Source organism: Elephas maximus, chromosome 11 (assembly GCF_024166365.1).
Source record: "Elephas maximus indicus isolate mEleMax1 chromosome 11, mEleMax1 primary haplotype, whole genome shotgun sequence".
Taxonomy (NCBI): Eukaryota; Metazoa; Chordata; class Mammalia; order Proboscidea; family Elephantidae; genus Elephas; species Elephas maximus.
In genome coordinates, this window is record NC_064829.1 from 22,150,530 (window position 1) to 22,169,556 (window position 19,027).

A 19,027-nucleotide genomic window follows, 5' to 3' on the forward strand; every position below is an offset into this window, starting at 1 on the left:
ATTGATTTGGCAATTTCCTCTTGGATGTTCTTTTTGTTGGTATAGAGGAATCCAACTGAATTTGTATGTTTATCTTGTGTCCTCATTCTCTGCTGAATTCTTCTATTAGTTTCAGTAGTTTTCTGGAGGATTCCTTAGGGTTTTCTGTGTATAAGATCATGTCATCTGCAAGTAGAAATACTTTTACTTCTTCCTTGCCAATCTGGATGCTCTTTATTTCTTTATCTAGCCTAATTGCTCTGGCTAGGACCTCCAGCACAATGTTGAATAAGAATGGGGATAAAGGTCATCCTTGTCTGGTTCCCAATCTCAAGGGGAATGCTTTCAGGCTGTCTACATGTTGTTGGCTATTGGCTGCATATAAAAAAATGCCCTTTATTATGTTGAGGAATTTTCCTTCTATTCCTATTTTGCTGAGAGTTTTTATCATGAATGGGTGTTGAACTTTGTCAAATGCCTCTTATGCATCAATTGATAATATCATGTGATTCTTGCCTTTTGTTTTATTTATATGATGGATTACATTAATTGTTTTTCTAATGTTGAACCATCCCTGCATACCTGATATGAATCTCACTTGGTCATGGTGAATTATTTTTTTGGATATGTTGTTGAATTCTATTGGCTAGAATTTTGTTGAGGGTTTTTTGCATCTAAGTTCATGAGGAATATAGGTCTGTAATTTTCTTTTTTTATGGTGTCTTTACCTGGTTTCGGTATCAGGGATATGCTGGCTTCATAGAATGAGTTTGGGAGTATTCTGTCCTTTACTATGCTCTGAAATACCTTTAGTAGTAGTGGTGTTAACTCTTTTCTAAAAGTTTGGTAGGACTCTGCTATGAAGCCGTCCGGGAAAGGGCTTTTTTTTTGGTTGGGAGATTTTTGATTACCTTTTTCAATCTCTTCTTTTGTTTGGACCTATTTAGTTTTTCTACCTCTGTTTGTGTTAGTTTAGGTAGCTAGTGTGTTTCTAGGAATTCATCCATTTCTTCTAGGTTTTCGAATTTGTTAGAGTACAATTTTTTATAGTAATCTGATATGATTCTTTTAATGTCAGTTGGGTCTGTTGTAATATCACCCTTCTCATTGCTTATTCAGGTCATTTGTTTCCTCTCTTGTTTTTCTTTTGTCAGTTTGGCCAATGATTTATCAATTTTGTTGATTTTTTTAAAGAACCAGCTTTTGGTCTTGTTAATTCTTTCCATTGTTTTTCTGTTTTCTATTTCATTTAGTTCTGCTCTAATTTTATTGTTTATTTTCTTCTGGTGCCTGAGGGTTTCTTTTGTTGCTCTCTTTCTATTTTCTTCAGGTTGTAGGGATAATTCTTTGATTTATCCCTTTCTTCTTTTTGTATGTGTTCATTTATTGATATACATTGACCTCTGAGCGCTGCTTTCACTGTGTCCCAAAGGTTCTGATAGGAGGTGTTTTCATTGTATCAATTTCTTTAACCTATTCCTTAGTGTCTTCTGTAATCCAGTCTTTTTTAAGCAGAGTATTGTTCAGTTTCCAAGTGTTTGATTTCTTTTTCCTGCTTTTTCTCTTATTGATTTCTACTTTTATGGTCTTATGGTCATAGAAGATGCTTTGTAATATTTCAATTTTTTGGATTCTGCTAAGACTTGCTTTATGACCTAATTTTAAAGAATGCTTCACGTGCACTAGAAAAGAAAGTATACTTGGCTTGATTGGGTGGAGTGTTCTGTATATGTATATGAGGTCAAGTTGGTTGATTGTGCCATTTAGATCTTCATGTCTTTATTGAGCTTCTTTCTGGATGTTCTGTCCTTCACTGAAAGTGGTGTATTGATGTCTCCTACTATTATTGTGGAGCTGTCTATCTCACTTTTCAATGCTGATGGAGTTTGTTTTATGTATCTTACAGCCTTGTCATTGGATGCATAAATATTTAATATGGTTATAGCCTCCTGGTATATTGTCCCTTTAATCATTATATAGTGTCCTTCCTTATCCTTTATGATGGATTTAACTTAAAAGTCTATTTTGTCGGGAATTAATATATTGCCTCTCCTGCTCTTTTTTGTTTGTTGTTCGCTTGATATATTTTTTTTCATTCTTTGAGTTTTAGTTTGCTTGTGTCTCTAAGTCTAAGGCGTGTCTCTCGTAGACAGGGTGTTTTTTTTTATCCATTCTGCCACTCTCTGTCTCTTTATTGGTGCATTTAGTCCATTTACATTCAGTGTCATTACGGATAGGTATGAATTAAGTGCTATCATTTTGATGTCTATTTTTGTGTGTTGTTGACAGGTTCTTTTTCTCACTTGATCTTTTGTGCTGAGTAGATTATATATTTTTTTTCCTCATATGCATTGTCGTTGATTTTATTTCTGTTGAGTCTCTATTTTTTTCTTGTATTTTATTTTTATGTGTAGGATAATTTGTCTCCTTTGTGGTTACCTTGTTGTTTACCCCTATATTTCTAAATTTAAACCTAAATTTTATTTCCTTGTATCGCATTATCTTCCTCTCCATATGAAAAATCTATGACTACATTTCTTAGTCCGTCTTTATTGTTTTAATGTTGTCTACTTTTACATAACAACATCGCTGTTTCCCTGTTTTGGGAGTTTTTTATTAATCTTGATTTATTTTTGTGATTTTCCTGTCTGGGTTGACATCTGATTGCTCTGCCCAGCGTTCTAGTCTTTGGTTGATACTGATATTATTGATTTTCTAACTGAATAACTCCCTTTAGTATTTCTTGTAGTTTTGGTTTGGTTTTTACAAATTCCCTAAACTTCTTATTATCTGGAAATGTCCTAATTTCACCTTCTTATTTGAGAGACAGTTTTACTGGCTATATGATTCTTGGCTGGCAATTTTTTTCCTTTAACTTTTTATATAAGCCATCCCATTGCCTTCTTGCATGCATGGTTTCTGCCCAGTAGTCCGAGCTTATTCTTATTGGCTCTCCTTTGTAAGTGACTTTTCGTTTATCTCTAGGTGCTCTTAAAAATCTCTCTTTATCTTTTGTTTTGGAAAGTTTGATTATAATATGTCTTGGTGACTTTCTTTTAAAATCTACCTTATGTGGAGTTTGATGAGCATCTTGGATACATATCTTCTCATCTTTCACGATATCAGGGAAGTTTTCTGCCAACAAATCTTCAACAATTCTCTCTGTATTTTCTGTTATCCCTCCCTGTTGTGGTACTCCAATCGCCTGTAGAATATTTCTCTTGGTAGAGTCCCATATGATTCTTAAGATTTCTTCATTTTTTAAAATTCTTTTATGTGATTTTTCTTCAAATATATTGGTGCCAAGTGCTTTATCTTCGAGTTCACAAATTCTGCCTTCTACTTGCTCAGTTCTTCTCCTCTGACTTCCTATTGAGTTGTCTAATTTTGTAATTTTATTGTTAATCTTCTAAATTTCTGATTGCTGTCTGTCTATGGAATTTTCCAGCTTATTAAATTTTTCATTATGTTCTTGAATAACCTTTCCAGTTTCTATAACTGATTTATCTTTGTGTTCCTTGGCTTGTTCTGCATATTGCCTAATTTCCTTCCTGATATCTTGAAGAGTTTTGTATATTTTCTATAGTATTCTGCCTCTGGTAATTCCAAGAAGATGCTTTCATCTAGAGGGTCATTTGATTCTTTGTTTTGAGAGCTTGTTGAGGCAATCATGGTCTGTTTCTTTATGTGACTTAATATTGACTCTTGTCTCTGAGCCATCTATAAGTTATTGTATTAGTTTATTTTATGTTTGCTTACTGTATTGTAGCTTCTTGCTTTGTTTTGTTTTGATATGCCCAAATGGATTGCTTGACTATTTTTGCTTTTGCAGCTGTGACATCCTATCCCCAGATGGGTAGAGATATTATCAGGTATATCAGTCTAGGAGTCCATTCACTTTTCTTGTATGAATTCAGCTTAGGTGTCTAGGTAGCTGATCATGTAGTGTGTGGTACAGGCTCTGTCCTGCAGTCTTAGAGGGCCACGGGTGATTGGTGTGGGTACGGTATCTGGTTGCAGCAGGGGATCACACTCTGAACAAGGCAGGGGGCTGACGATCATTCCCCAAGTGTCTCTAAGACAAGTGTGTCTCTGTTCCCTCAAGTGTGCAGGTGGGTGGGTTCTGTAGACAGACTGTGGGGACCCAATGTTTTTGTCTGTAAGAACTGAGAGTTACCAGTTATCCTTGGACTCCTGTTGTGGATGGCTGAGTGACCTGAGTGGAGCCATCAGTCCTTAGGCCCCTGATGTGAGTAGGTGAGGATCCTGTTTAATAGGCAAAGTGGTATCAAACATCAAACACCCACCTCTCCACCACATAGCTGAAACAGTTGTAGTCTGCCAAAAAGGGCCTATTCTCCTGAAATAGGCTCACACAGGTCCATGCAGAGGGTAAAGGCACTCAAGTCTATGGACCATTTATGCCTGGACAGGAGCTGCTTCTGTCCTGAGCTCCCCCGGTTAGTGGAGCTGGCAAATTATCTTTTCCCCAAATTGTGAATTTATTCCTTCTCCAGGGCCTGGAGGATGGCTCTAGGTGCTCAATGGAGCCTATTTCAGGCCCAGAGAAATCAACAGCCACTGAACCCAGCTTGGGGGTGGGTGGCGTGGTACAATATACACAGGTACTTAGCTTTTGCTGACAGCGCTGTTCTTCTCTGGTTCTGGAGGTGTAAGTAGGCTGTGTGGCTGGCTGCTTTTCCCTGAGGAAACTGCAGCTGAAAGCTAGTACCAGCCTGCTACAGCAGCTCCCATGGATGGTGCCTGAGGGCTCCCTGCGATTCAGGTCCGGTAACTCCTCTCTGCTTCTGGACCATATCTTCTTCCCCCTGCCCCTCAGTTCATTTTCTAAACTTGCCTTTGATGTTCAGGGCTCCTAGCTTGTCAAAAGTATTCTCATTTCACTTGTTTTTTCAGGTCTTTGTTATAAGAGGCCTCCCTGGAAATGTCTGTCTGTTCCACCATCTTGGCCCTGCCCTGTGAATTATAACTTAATCAAAAATAAGTTATGAGAAAAATGTAGGTTAAAAATATAGGTTGATACAAAATCAGCTGCCTTTTTTTCCCCTAACTTCTTAAAGCAGCAATAATAATACCTATTTTTTTTTTTTTTTTTTTTTGCAAAAACGGGCTAGGTCTGCAATAATAGAAAATAATAGCATATCAAGTTGGGAGAGGTAATCAGACATCAAGTGTGCTGAGATCCTTGCGTTGCTTGGGAGAAATGTAAAGCTGTTGATCAATTTTAAAATTCGTTAGGTTAGTACATATGTCAAAATATCTGAGTTATTTATTAAGACAGTGATCAGAGTGAGGAGAGAACTCCCCAAGTGGTAGAAGGAAAAGTGGAATTTAGAAAGGGAAAGAAAACAACGCAATTCGCCCAAAAACTGTAAAGAAGTATCAAAACCATCAGAAAAAATAGGACAAACAGAAAATTCACTAAAAGGCATTTTGCATGTGGGAGAAATGCAAATTGTTGTGGCCAGAAGACAGACTGCATGTAATTATTATATTTTCCTAAATTGACCACAGCAGCATTTACGGTCTGATGTGCTCTTCCAAATCCTTGGCAATCCCTTACCAAGAAAGCGGAATCTCTTCTCTTGGAATTGGGTGAGCCTATGTGACTACTTTGACAAATGGAATGTGATAGACAAGACATTACATGATTTTAACACTGAATCATAAGAGATGATACAGTTTTCATCTTGTTCTCCCTCTCTAGGGACACATACTCTTGCCACAAATACACCATGTTCTGGGACAACCCAGATCTAACAGAGGTGCTATGTACAGGTGTTGTGGCTGACATCCCGCAGCAAAAATACCAGCCTTCAGCCTGTATCAAGAACCAGTCATGTAAGCGAACGAGTCTTCAGATGACTCCAATTCCTAGCCTTTGAGCTGTTCCAACTGATGCCAAATGTAGCAGAGAGCTGTTCTCATCTAGACCTTCGGATTCATGATCAGAAAAAATGTTTCAATTGTTATGTCACTTAGCCATGGGTGGCTTGTTATGCCTCAATGTATAATCAAAATTCTCACACTCTTTATTAGTATAACAAGCTTAGTTTTTAGCAAGGCTTAGTTTTTGTCTGTTAGGCAGAAGAAAATTAGGGTTCTTTTCAAACAGTTTTGTTTACTCATGAATCAGTGGTTCTTAACCTTTTGGAATTTATTTAAAAAAAGTTGCTGTCAAGATGATTCCAACTCATGGAGACTCTGTGTGTCAGAGTAGAGCTGCTTCATAGGGTTTTTTCAGAAGTAGATCTCCAGGCCTTTCTTCTGAGGCACCTCTGGTGGACTTAACCACCAGCCTTTCATTTAGTAGCCCAGCATTTTAGTCATTGGCACCACCCAGGACTTCTTGGAGTTTATAACACTTTTAAATCCTAGGAATTTGAGCATGCACTTGAAGAAAGTAAATGATTCAAAATAATATTAAACATGTCAGCAATAACCAAAGCTGAGTTATTACTGAAGTATCACAACTCTTCAAAATTCCTAGAAGTCCAGAGCTACACCACTCACTGTGTCTCCCTTCAGGGCTGTGTCTGTGTTTCTGTGAAAACACTGTGAGCTTACCACTGTGGCCTCCCAGTGTGATATACAAATGAGTCAATGTGTTCATGACTCCAGCAAATGCTTGACTTTGTCTTGGCACCGACTGCTGTTAGACCCTCACTTGCAGCCACTTGAACCCCACTCTGAACCAGACTGCAGAATGTGTTCAGTTCAATGTTTATTTCGACTGTTGTAGCAAAAATAACTAACTCATTGATCAAAAGTTGGAGACGCAACTGGAATATTACACCATTTGACCAACACTACTCTGATGGGAAGTAACATCTGTTCTTAACTCTTGGAGGGCTGGAAAGATAGGATATGGTGGATACTATACAATTTGTTGTTGCCGTTAATTGCCGTCGAGTGGGCTTTGATTCATGGAGATTTTATGTATAACAGAACAAAACATTGCCTGTCCTGCACTGTCTTCATAACTGTTTGAGTCCATTATTGTAGCCATTGTGCCAATTCATCTCATGGAGGGCTTACTGCCTCCCTAAAGAAAATATACCAGGCTTACGAGAACAAATAAGATGAGATAGAAAAACTGTAGAAAAATTTGTATGGAGCCGTGTTAATTCAGAATAGTTTACTCTTATAGAAAGGCTCTGATTGGTAACTATCAGGATGAGTTCTGAGGGGGGCAGAGTTTTCTAGGAGTGAAGGAAACATCATTCCTTTTTAATTTTCAAAGAAACTCTTAGGTTCAGTACAACTTTCCACCTCCTTGGCCCTGCTTAAAGAGAAAAGCTGAAAAAAAATTCTTGAGAGGAACTCAGCCACAGCACACAGACCCCAGCATTAAAGAAAAGAATAAAGATGGGATTTCAGGGCCAGTTAACCAAGCTCCCGGGAGCAGTGTTTGGCTTCTTCCAATTGGTCTGAGAACAAAAACATAGTTAAGGCTTCCAACCTTCTAAATCAACAGTTTTTACTTATTCAGAATATAATATTTTTTAATTGTTAATGTTACAATAAATGTTTAAACTTAATTAATTTTTATTTTTTCTCTTTACTTATATATCATTTTTTTCTTACTATTCAAAATCATTGCTCTAAATCTTCACTGAGCTTCTAATGAGTTACCCCACAGGGAATTACACTAGTTAGGACATTTACTTACATTCTCCTGGCTTCCTAAGGGGACTACATGCATGGCCTGAACTTTCCAAGTGACATAAACAAAGCTCATTATTCCTGATATGCACACTTTGCATAAACTGTAGTATTTTAAAAAAAGCACTTTTCTGGGTGTTTATTCCCTGTGATTTTATTAGGCAGGTATTATGTGCTACACATGCTCCTAGGAGCTGGAGATAAATATTATAGTGATATGTATTTAAAATTTAATAATTTAGGTTTAAATATGACTTTTTATTCTTAATGTGTCTTACGCCATATATGTTAATGGAACATAAAATTTCTCAGTTTTTGCTGATTTTACAAGGCTGGAAATTGAAAGTAAGAAAAATCTAATATTTTAGTAAAACAAAGAAAGGGTGGCTTTTTTAGAGAAAGAAGACAAAAGGTTTTGTTGTTGTTGCTATTGTTTTTTACTTAGGTTTAGCCCATGTTATTATTAAACTGATCGACAAAGCTTGTATTTGGAAACAGAAGGCTTTAAAAATGTCTTCCATTGGCCTGCAAGAAAGGTAAGCCAGGAAGCTAGGAAAGGAGGGCATTTCACAGCCTGACTTTGGGATAATGAGGGACAGGCTTGAAGAGGAAGTGGCACTTGAATAGGGATTAACCAGATGTGAAGGAGGTTCCAGGAAGAGCACAACATGAGCTAAAGCTAAGAGGACATGAGGTGCAGTGTGTTTGTAAAATTGTCAGCAATTATGCAATTATTTACGGTAAGAGCAAAGGGCACAGTGGAGGAGTGGCTGGAGCTGAAGGAGAGGACATGTATTTTTATGCTGTGCTAAAGAGCTGGATAGGATTTGGAAAGTCACAGGACTCCTGCAAAGAAAAAGAATGACATGGTCAATTTTAAATCGCATAAATGTCTAGATGGAGGTGTACTTTTTTGTAGAGGTAGATCATATAAAGAGAGAAACATGTTTGGGGATGAGGCGTAAGGAATTTTATTATTGGCATGTTAAATTACAGATAATTTTGAGGAACCCAATTTACATTTTCAGCTAGGAGGTTGGAGATATGGCTGTGGATCTCAAGAGAAAGATCTGTGCTGGAAATAATTACTTTGGGATACATAAACATGTCCTAAAACTAATGTGAATTAATGAACACTCTCCAGATAACACAAACAGTGAAATAATGAGGGAACCAGATCATATCCTGCAAAAATATGATTTTTTGTACATTCCTTTCTAATAGCATTGCATTGTGTTTTCTTGGGCTCACAAATGTTGAAAATATTTCAATATGTGTATTTGTTCATTTAACCAAGATTGTTGGAGGGTGAATTACATAAGCTCCTCAGGAGCAAAGATTGTGTCTGTTTTGTTTATTGCTAGTTTTCACTAGCACCAAGAAAAGTGCCTGGTATTTAATAGATTATCAATAATCTACTGCGAAATTTGTTTTAAGGGCAAGGGATAGAAAATACCTAAGACATACTTTCTACTTTAAGGAAATCATTGTCTTGTAAGGAAGACACATAAATACACAACAAGTATATTGCAACATGATAAGCAGAGGTTACAGAGGGAACTTTAGGTGGTAGGACAGCAGGTGAAAAGGCAAAAGGACACGAAAAAGCACAGTGTTTTCAAAGAACAGTATTTGTTTAATGTGCCAGGAGCGTGAAGTGTTCAGAGTCCTAAGTGTGCAACTTGTTACTCTAATTCTGCTGAACTCAGTAGCTGGTCTCTTGTTTCTGCCTTTGCAATTTAGATACAAATTTTGGAGCAGCAAATATGTTTTTAAGTTGTACAATGTTTTGAATCTACAGTTTACAATATTGATCAGATTGCGTTTAGCTGCATGTACCAGAGTCTGAAAATCAGTGGCATAAACTAGAAAAAAAAAGATTTATTTTTCTCATGCTACAAGAAATTCTGTGTTGAAGCCCTGTTCTGGTCACCTGGCCAAGAACTCAGCCTCCTTCTGTCTTCCTGCTTTACCATCTTTAGAATGTTGCCTTAATTGCTTTGGCTTCAAGATGGCCAATGTACCTCACACACAGCCAGTGGAGGTTTGTGTATTGCTATGATGCTGAGCAGGTTTCAAGGAACTTCCAGACTAAGACAGACTAGGAAGAAAGCCCTGATGATCTAATTCCAAATATCAGCCAGTGATGACCCTATGGATCATGACAGTTTGAAACATAACTGATTATGGGGATGACACAGGATTGAGCAGTGTTTAGTTATATTGTGCTTGGGGTTCATGTGTGGGGAGTCTACTTGATGGCAGCTAAGAAAAACAAAGATTAGTTATCAAGCATGAATGAGACTTCCAAGTTGCAACAATATATCTGACTTAAAAACCCTCCTTCTATAAGCACCTAGAAACCCTGTTTTTTTTAAAAAAAATATATACAAAACTGCACTCTTGAGAAAGAAAGATATATCCCCAAGTGATGGACATCAAAATGGGTCCAGAATTTGGAGCAATAAGGTGCAATGCTGATGCTCAGTGGGATGGGGGTTGGGTAGGGGTGGCAAGAATCATAAACTAATGCTGAAACCCTCAGGTGATAATTTGCTAGGTAACAAGATATGCCCAAGTTCTTGAAGTAGCACTTCATAGATTCTTTATTAATTAGCATAGGAATAGGGCAGCATTTACAATGATGAAATCTGGTGAACACTCTAAGAGATCGAACTTAATTCCACAAATACCGAAACACTGTAAGCCTCCTGACTTGATGCCCTGAAGAAGACATTGTCCCACCTACAGTAGTGCCCTGAATCTAGAACTGAGGAAACAACAGACAAATTCAAACTGAGGGAAAATTTGTCAAACAACTGACGAACACTTTTCATATCAGTTTCATGAAAGACAAGGAAGAAAAACTGGGGAATTTTTCCAGATGAAAAGAGACAAAAGAAGAGAGGTGGAGCCAACATGGTACTACAGACAGAAGCACCAGGCCATCCTTCTGCAACAAAGACCTGAAAAACTAAGTAAAACAGATACAAACGTAAATCCCGGAACCCCAAGCATTGAATGAAGGGATAAAGAACTCGATCAAGCACTAAATGGAAAAAGAAATCGACAGAGAGCAGAGAACAAGGAGAGCTATGGAGTGGAGGCCTTCTAACAGCTAATATTGCATTGATCCACCATCTTAGACTACAGCCACCAAGGACCCCAGACAGGGAATACAGGAAGGCAACTTCATGGAGCTTCCAAGACTCCTCTTGGCAACCAGAGCACCAGGCAACCAGAGATACAAGCTTTCCCACCCCCTACCTTTCTTCTCTCTACATGGCCTCTGCCACTTTCCAATGGGTCACGGTCGCTTGGCTGGAGACAAACCAGTTCACTGCTGCCCAGGTCTGCCCCACCACCAATGACTAATTTCCTCAGTGCCTCATTTTTTTTCTTTTGTTTTGTATTTGTTGTTGTTTCTTCTCTCTTTCTTTCCCTTTCTTCCTTTCCTTTCTCCTACTCACCTAGCGTTGTGTGCTGCCCCGGTCCTTTCTTGATGAGCCATGCTGCACTGCTTGGCTAGAAAGCCACTGGCACATAGCCTCCCATGGTCCATCAGACAGCTCTCTCAACTCCATTTTTTTGTTGTTGTTGTTGCTGTTGTTTCTGTTTGTTTCTTCTCTCTCTCTCCCTTCCTTCCTTTCTTGTCTCAAGCCCACCTAGCTCAGTATGCTGCCCCTGTCCCTTCTCAAAGGGATGTACTGCACTGCTCAGCTAGAAAGCCACCAGCACACGGCCTCCTGGGGTCTGCCCCACATCCATCCACCAAATCCTAACACAATGCCATTTTATTTAGTGTTATCCTTGATTTTTTTTTTTTTGCTTTTGTTTCTCTCTTCTTTCTCTCACTCACTTAGCTCCATACATCACATCCTCTCCTCTCCCTCCTGTTCATCTGCACCATGCACTGAGCACCTCACCTCTGAGCTGCACTGGTGTGGAGCTCTGGACCCTGTCTTGCACTGCCCCCCAGCCCTAGTTCATCAGGCCTCAGTTAGTGCCACAAACAACCCACCCCACCCCTCCCATGCCTGCTGGACCTTCCCTGCTGCACCATAGCTGGGTGACCAGCCTTGCCCACCTGGACAAGGTGGTAAGAAGTATTGTGCCCACAGATGGGCAAGCAACAAAACATACCCAGCCTGCCTGACCAGAGATAACCAAATAAAACAAAAAATCAGGACAAAACAAATAAATCTACAATCGATAAATAAATAAAATAATTCCTGAATGTTCTGGAGAAAGCAGACAGTATCAAAATATAAAGAAAAGGACAGGATGGCTCTAGAAAGTGACTAAAATAAAACATCAGATTACCTCCCAGTAGAAAAAAAAGTACTGGAACTACCAAATAGGGAATTCAAAGTCTAATATTAGGGCTTTCCAAGAGATTAGGAAAGAGATGAAGGAAAATGCAGACAAAAAAAGAAAAAGAATCATGGAAAATACAGACAAAATCAGGGAAAACACACAATGCAATGGAAGAATTCAGGAAAATAATACAGAAATAAAATGCCAAAATAAATAAACAGCTAGAAATCGTACAAAAATAGCAATTAGAAATACAAAATATAAACAAGATTTCAGGAATGAACAGTGCAATAGAATTTTTTAGGAGGAAATTTGAAACAATGGAAGATAGGATCAGCAAGACTGAAGACAAATTCTTGGATATCACTTTGAGGAAAAATTAGAGAAAAGAATGAAGAAAAACTGAGAATGATGTGGGATAAAGTCAAATGCAAAAATCTGCATGTGATTGGAGTTCCAGAACAGGGGGAGAAAATGTAAAACACAGAGAGGATTGTTGAAGATGTGCTGACAGAAAACTTCCCCGGTATCATGAAAGACAAAAAGCTGACCATCCAAGAAGCTCAAAGAACCCATATAGAATAGACCTCAAAAGAAATTCTCTTCTCAGAGGAGGGGGCCAAGACGGCTGACTAGGTAGAAGCTACCTCGGATCCCTCTTTCAACAAAAACTCGGAAAAACAAGTGAATCAATCACATGCATGCCAATCTACGAACCCTGACTATCAAACACAGATCTAAAGAGTTGACCTGAGTGACAGAGACTGAGAATGAGCAACCACAGGGAAGCAACGACTGTTTTCGGAGGCTAGAGCCAGCATCCCAGTTAGAAAACCTTGGCGCCAGGCTTTGGACTGCGTGCAGGGGAGCTGAGCACAGCATCCTGAGACGGCGCAAACACGGGACGCAGCCCTAGCCCCAAAAATGACTTTGGGGGAAGCCCAGCCAGTGCACACAGGCAGCGCAGTGACATGGCTGCCAGGAGGTGAAGTCACTGAGAGGCAGCAACTGGTTTTGGAGCTTGGAATGCAGTGTCCCAGATGGGGAAACTTGGTGCTGGGCTTTGGACTGGGAGTGGAGGAACTGACCACGGCTTCTGAGACAGCACAAGCACAGGACGCGGGCCTGACCCTCGGGGGCAATCTTGACCCAGCCAACGCACACAGGTTACACACCCCTCAGGAATCACACCCCTCAGGAATCTCAGATGAAACAGTCATCACCAAGCAATGTAAGTAACTTTGTCTATATTCTGGGGTGCTACTCTCTCCTATCTATCTGATCCCTCCCCTCCCCTTCCCAGGAGGCTTCATTAACATTGGAATTTCCTGAGCCAGAGACTGAAGAGCTCTGCAGTGTTTTTTTTTTTTTTTTTGGTCTTTTCCTAACCCATTCTCCTGGCCTGAGAGAAGCAGCTACAAAAAACCCAGGGACCAAAAATCCTTCCCTGACTTCCCAAAATTGGCCTAAAAATACAGAACCAGCTCCAGCCAAGCATATGTGATCCACAGTCTTGGGCTTTCAGCCCTACAGGGAACAAGGTGGCTATTATAATGCAAAGGCAATTCTGATAGGGATCTGACTATAACTGTTTTAGCGGATTACTGGAAAGACAAGTTTCCCAGGACTGATATCTCTGCATATTAAACAGAGCCTTCACTGACCCACAACGGGAAACTGAGGACTGAAGCTCCCCCCAGACCACCTAGCCACCTGCCATAGGAGTCTGAGGATGGTGACACCCACCAATCTGTAGAGGTACATGCATTGGGTGCCTAAGGTACTGCTGCAGAGCCCACCCACCAAAGTGCTTTAGGAATAGAGACACACCTACCTCACTGGCACTTGGGGGAAGCCTGTCAGCATCCTGCCCCCCCCCGGAGTGTGACCTCCTGCTGCTACTATAATCTGGTGCACACAACTATCACCACTACTCCTCTAGGTGGATAGGTGACAGTCTGCACCACACACTTGGTGACCCAAAATCAGATTCTACTCAAGAATAGTGAATGGATTCTTAGGCTTATATATCTGGTAACAGCCCAAACCAGCTGGTAATAGGACATAAGTGATTCAAGGGCTACAACAATCAAGACAGCACAATCTAGTAGCCCATCTATGTATATTGAAAGAAAAGAAAACAAGATACGACTCAGTGAGCAAATATAAAATAAATCATTACAATATCTTAGAGATGGCTTGGAGACAGCAGTCGATATCAAACCACATAAAGAAGCAGACCATGATTGCTTCTACAACTCCCCAAATTAAAGAATCAAAATCTTTCCCAAATGAAGATACAATCCTGGAATTGCCAGATGCAGAATATAAAAAACTAATTTACAGAATGCTTCGAGACATCAGGGGTGAACTCATAAATGAAATAAGGCAATCTACAGAAAAATCCAAGGAACACACTGATAAAGCAGTTGAAGTAATCAAAAAGATTATTCAAGAACATAGTGGAAAAATTAGTAAGCTTCAAGAATCCATAGAGATGCAGCATTCAGAAATCCAAAAGATTAACAGTAAAATTAACAGAATTAGACAACTCAATAGGAAGAGGAGCAGAATCGAGCAATTGGAATGCAGAGTGGGGGAGCTGGAGGATAAGGCAATTGACACCAATATAGTTGAAAAAAATCAGATAAAAGAATTAAAAAAAAATGAAGAAACCCTAAGAATCATGTGGGACTCTATCAAGAAGAATAACTTGTGTGATTGGAGTTCCAGAACAGGGAGGGATAACAGAAAATACAGAGAGAATAGTTGAAGATCTGTTGGCAGAAAACTTCCCTGACATCATGAAAGACGAAAGGATGTCTATCCAAGATGCTCATTGAACCCCATATAAGATTGATCCAAAAAGAAAATCACCAAGACATATTATCATCAAACTTGCCAAAACCAAAGATAAAGAGAAAATTTTAAAAGCAGCCAGGGATAAAGGAAAGGTCTCCTACAAAGGAGAGTCAAAAAGAATAAGTTCAGACTACTCAGCAGAAACCATGCAGTCCAGAAGGCAATGGGATGACACGTATAGAGCACTGAAGGAGAAAAACTGCCAGCCAAGGACCATATATCCAGCAAAACTCTCTCTGAAATATGAAGGAGAAATTAAAACATTTACAGATAAACACAAGCTTAGAGAATTTGCAAAAACCAAACCAAAAAAAAAAAAGCTACAAGAAATACTAAAGGAAGTTAGTCAGAAGATCAATAATATCAGATACCAGCACAACACAAGGTCACAGAACAGAATATCCTGATATCAACTCAAATAGAGAAATCACAAAAACAAATTAAGAGGCGGGGCCAAGACGGTGGACTAGGTGGACGCTACCGCGGATCCCTCTTGCAACAAAGACTCGGAAAAACAAGTGAATCAATCACATACATAACAATCTACAAACTCTGAACAACAAACACAGACTTAGAGACGGAGAACGAACAAATACGGGCAGACAGCGATCAATTTCAGAACCAGGAGCCAGCGTACCAGGCAGGTGAACTTCGGAGCCCGATCTGGGGCAGAGCCCAGGGGGGCAGACGGCACAGACAAGGGGCCCAGCCCTACCCCCCGAACTCATCCCGGGAGAGAGCCTAGCTGGTTGGCGCGGGCGGCGTAGTGGCGCAGCCGGTGGGAGAAGCACCCGGGAGGCAGTGACTGATCTTGGAGAGAGAAGCGTCCCAGCCGGGGAGCCGTCCCGCCGGGAGTCTGGCGGGAAACGGGCATGGCACGAGCGTGGGGATCAGCTATATTTCCCTAAAGCGACCCCGGGGACGGGCCCAGCCGTTCGTGAGGGTGACGCCCACCCACTTCCCGCGAGCGGTGCGGCGCACCAGAGGGAGAAGTCCCTGGGAGGAAGTGACTGGTCTCGGAGCGGGGAGAGCAGCATCCCAGCCGGGGAGCCATCCCGCTGGGATTTTGGCAAATGCGGGCCGGGCGTGAGCGTTCCCCTGAATAGACCCCGGGGGGGGCCCAGCTGTTCGTGAGGGCGACGCCCACCCAGTTTGCGCAAATGGAGAGGCGTGCCAGAGGGAGAAGACCCCGAGAGGAAGGGACTGGTCTTGGAGCGGGGAGAGCAGCATCCCAGCCAGGAGCCATCCCGCTGGGATTTTGGCGGATGCGGGCGGAGCGTGAGCGTGGGGATCAGCTCTATATTCTGAGGTGCTACACTCCTAGCTCTCTGATCCCTCCCTCACCCTCCCCAGGCGGCTCCGTTAACATCTGAATACCCTGAGCCAGAGGGAGAATTCAGATAGGGATCTGACTGCATTTTTTTTAGCTGATTACCTGGAAAAACTAGTTTCCCAGTGATGGCTCGGAGACAGCAGTCCATATCAAACCACATAAAGAAACAGACCATGACAGCTTCTCCAACCCCCCAAACAAAAGAATCAAAATCTTTCCCAAATGAAGATACACTCCTGGAATTATCAGATACAGAATATAAAAAACTAATTTACAGAATGCTTAAAGACATCACAAATGAAATTAGGCTAACTGCAGAAAAAGCCAAGGAACACACTGATAAAACTGTTGAAGAACTCAAAAAGATTATTCAAGAACATAGTGGAAAAATTACTAAGTTACAAGAATCCATAGAGAGACAGCATGTAGAAATCCAAAAGATTAACAATAAAATTACAGAATTAGACAACGCAATAGAAAGTCAGAGGAGCACACTCGAGCAATTAGAATGTAGACTGGGACTTCTGGAGGATCAGGGAATCAACACCAACACAGCTGAAAAAAAATCAGATAAAAGATTTTAAAAAAATGAAGAAACCCTAAGAATCATGTGGGACTCTATCAAGAAGGATAACTTGCGAGTGACTGGAGTCCCAGAACAGGGAGGAGGGACAGAAAACACAGAGAAAATAGTTGAAGAACTCCTGACAGAAAACTTCCCTGACATCATGAAAGACGAAAGGATACCTATCCAAGATGCTCATCGAACCCCATTTAAGATTGATCCAAAAAGAAAAACACCAAGACATATTATCATCAAACTTGCCCAAAACAAAGACAAACAGAAAATTTTAAAAGCAGCCAGGGAGAAAAGAAAGGTTTCCTTCAAGGGAGAATCAATAAGAATAAGTTCAGACTACTCAGCAGAAACCATGCAGGCAAGAAGGGAATGGGACAACGTATACAGAGCACTGAAGGAGAAAAACTGCCAACCATGGATCATATATCCAGCAAAACTCTCTCTGAAATATGAAGGAGAAATTAAGATATTTACAGATAAACACAAGTTTAGAGAATTTGCAAAAACTAAACCAAGACTGCAAGAAATGCTAAAGGAGATTGTTTGGCCTGATGACCAATAATATCAGGTACCAGCACAATACAAGGTCACAAAACAGAACGTCCTGATATCAACGCAACTCAAATAGGGAAAGCACAAAAACAAACAAAGATTAATTCTAAAAAATAAATACATAAACAAAATAATACACATAACAGGGAATCATGGAAACCAATAGATAAATGATCACAATAATCAAAAAGAGGGACTAAATATAGGAGGCATTGAACTGCCAGATGGGGAGTGATACAAGGCGATATAGAACGATACAAGTTAGGTTTTTACTTAGAAAAATAGGGGTAAATAATAAGGTAACCAAAAAAGGAATATCAATTCCATAACTCAAGAAAAAAGCCAAGAAAAACGTAACGACTCAACTAACATAAAGTTAATCATTATGAAAATGAGGATCTCACAATCTACTAAGAAAAACGTCTCAGCACAAAAAAGTATGTGGAAAAATGAAATGGCCAACAACTCACATGAAAAGGCATCAAAATGACAGCACTAAAAACTTATTTATCTATAATTACGCTGAATGTAAAGAGACTAAATGCACCAATAAAGAGACAGAGAGTCACGGACTGGATAAAGAAACACGATCCATCTATATGCTGCCTACAAGAGACACACCTTGGACTTAGAGACACAAACAAACTAAAACTCAAACGATGGAAAAAAATATATCAAGCAAATAATAAACAAAAAAGGAGTAGCAATATTAATTTCTGACAACATAGACTTTAGACTTAAATCCGCCACAAAGGATAAAGAAGGACACTATATAATGATAAAAGGGACAATTGATCAGGAAGACATAACCATATTAAATATTTATGCACCTAATGACAGGGCTGCAAGATACATAAATCAAATTTTAACAGAATTGAAAAGTGAGATAGACACCTCCACATTTAGAGTAGGAGACTTCAACACACCACTTTCGGAGAAGGACAGGACATCCAGTAAGAAGCTCAATAGAGACACGGAAGACCTACTTACAACAATCAACCAACTTGACCTCATAGACTTATACAGAACTCTCCACCCAACTGCTGCAAAATATACTTTTTTTTCGAGTGCACATGGAACATTTTCTAGAATAGACCACATATTAGGGCATAAAACAAATCTTTGCAGAATCCAAAACATCAAAATATTACAAAGCATCTTCTCAGACCACAAGGCAATGAAGCTAGAAATCAATAACAGAAAAACTAGGGAAAAGAAATCAAATACTTGGAAAATGAACAATACCCTCCTGAAAAAAGACTGGGTTATAGAAGACATCAAGGAGGAAATAAGGAAATTCTTAGAAAGCAGCGAGAATGAAAATACTTCCTATCAAAACCTCTGGGACACAGCAAAAGCAGTGCTCAGAGGTCAATTTATATCGATAAATGCACACATACAAAAAGAAGAAAGAGCCAAAATCAGAGAACTGTCCTGACAACTTGAACAAATAGAAAGTGAGCAACAAAAGAATCCATCAGGCACCAGAAGAAAACAAATAATAAAAATTAGAGCTGAACTAAATGAATTAGAGAACAGAAAAACAATTGAAAGAATTAACAAAGCCAAAAGCTGGTTCTTTGAAAAAATTAACAAAATTGATAAACCATTGGCCAGACTGCCTAATGAAAAACAGGAAAGGAAACAAATAACCCGAATAAGAAACGAGAAGGACCACATCACAACAGAGCCAAATGAAATTAAAAGAATCATTTCAG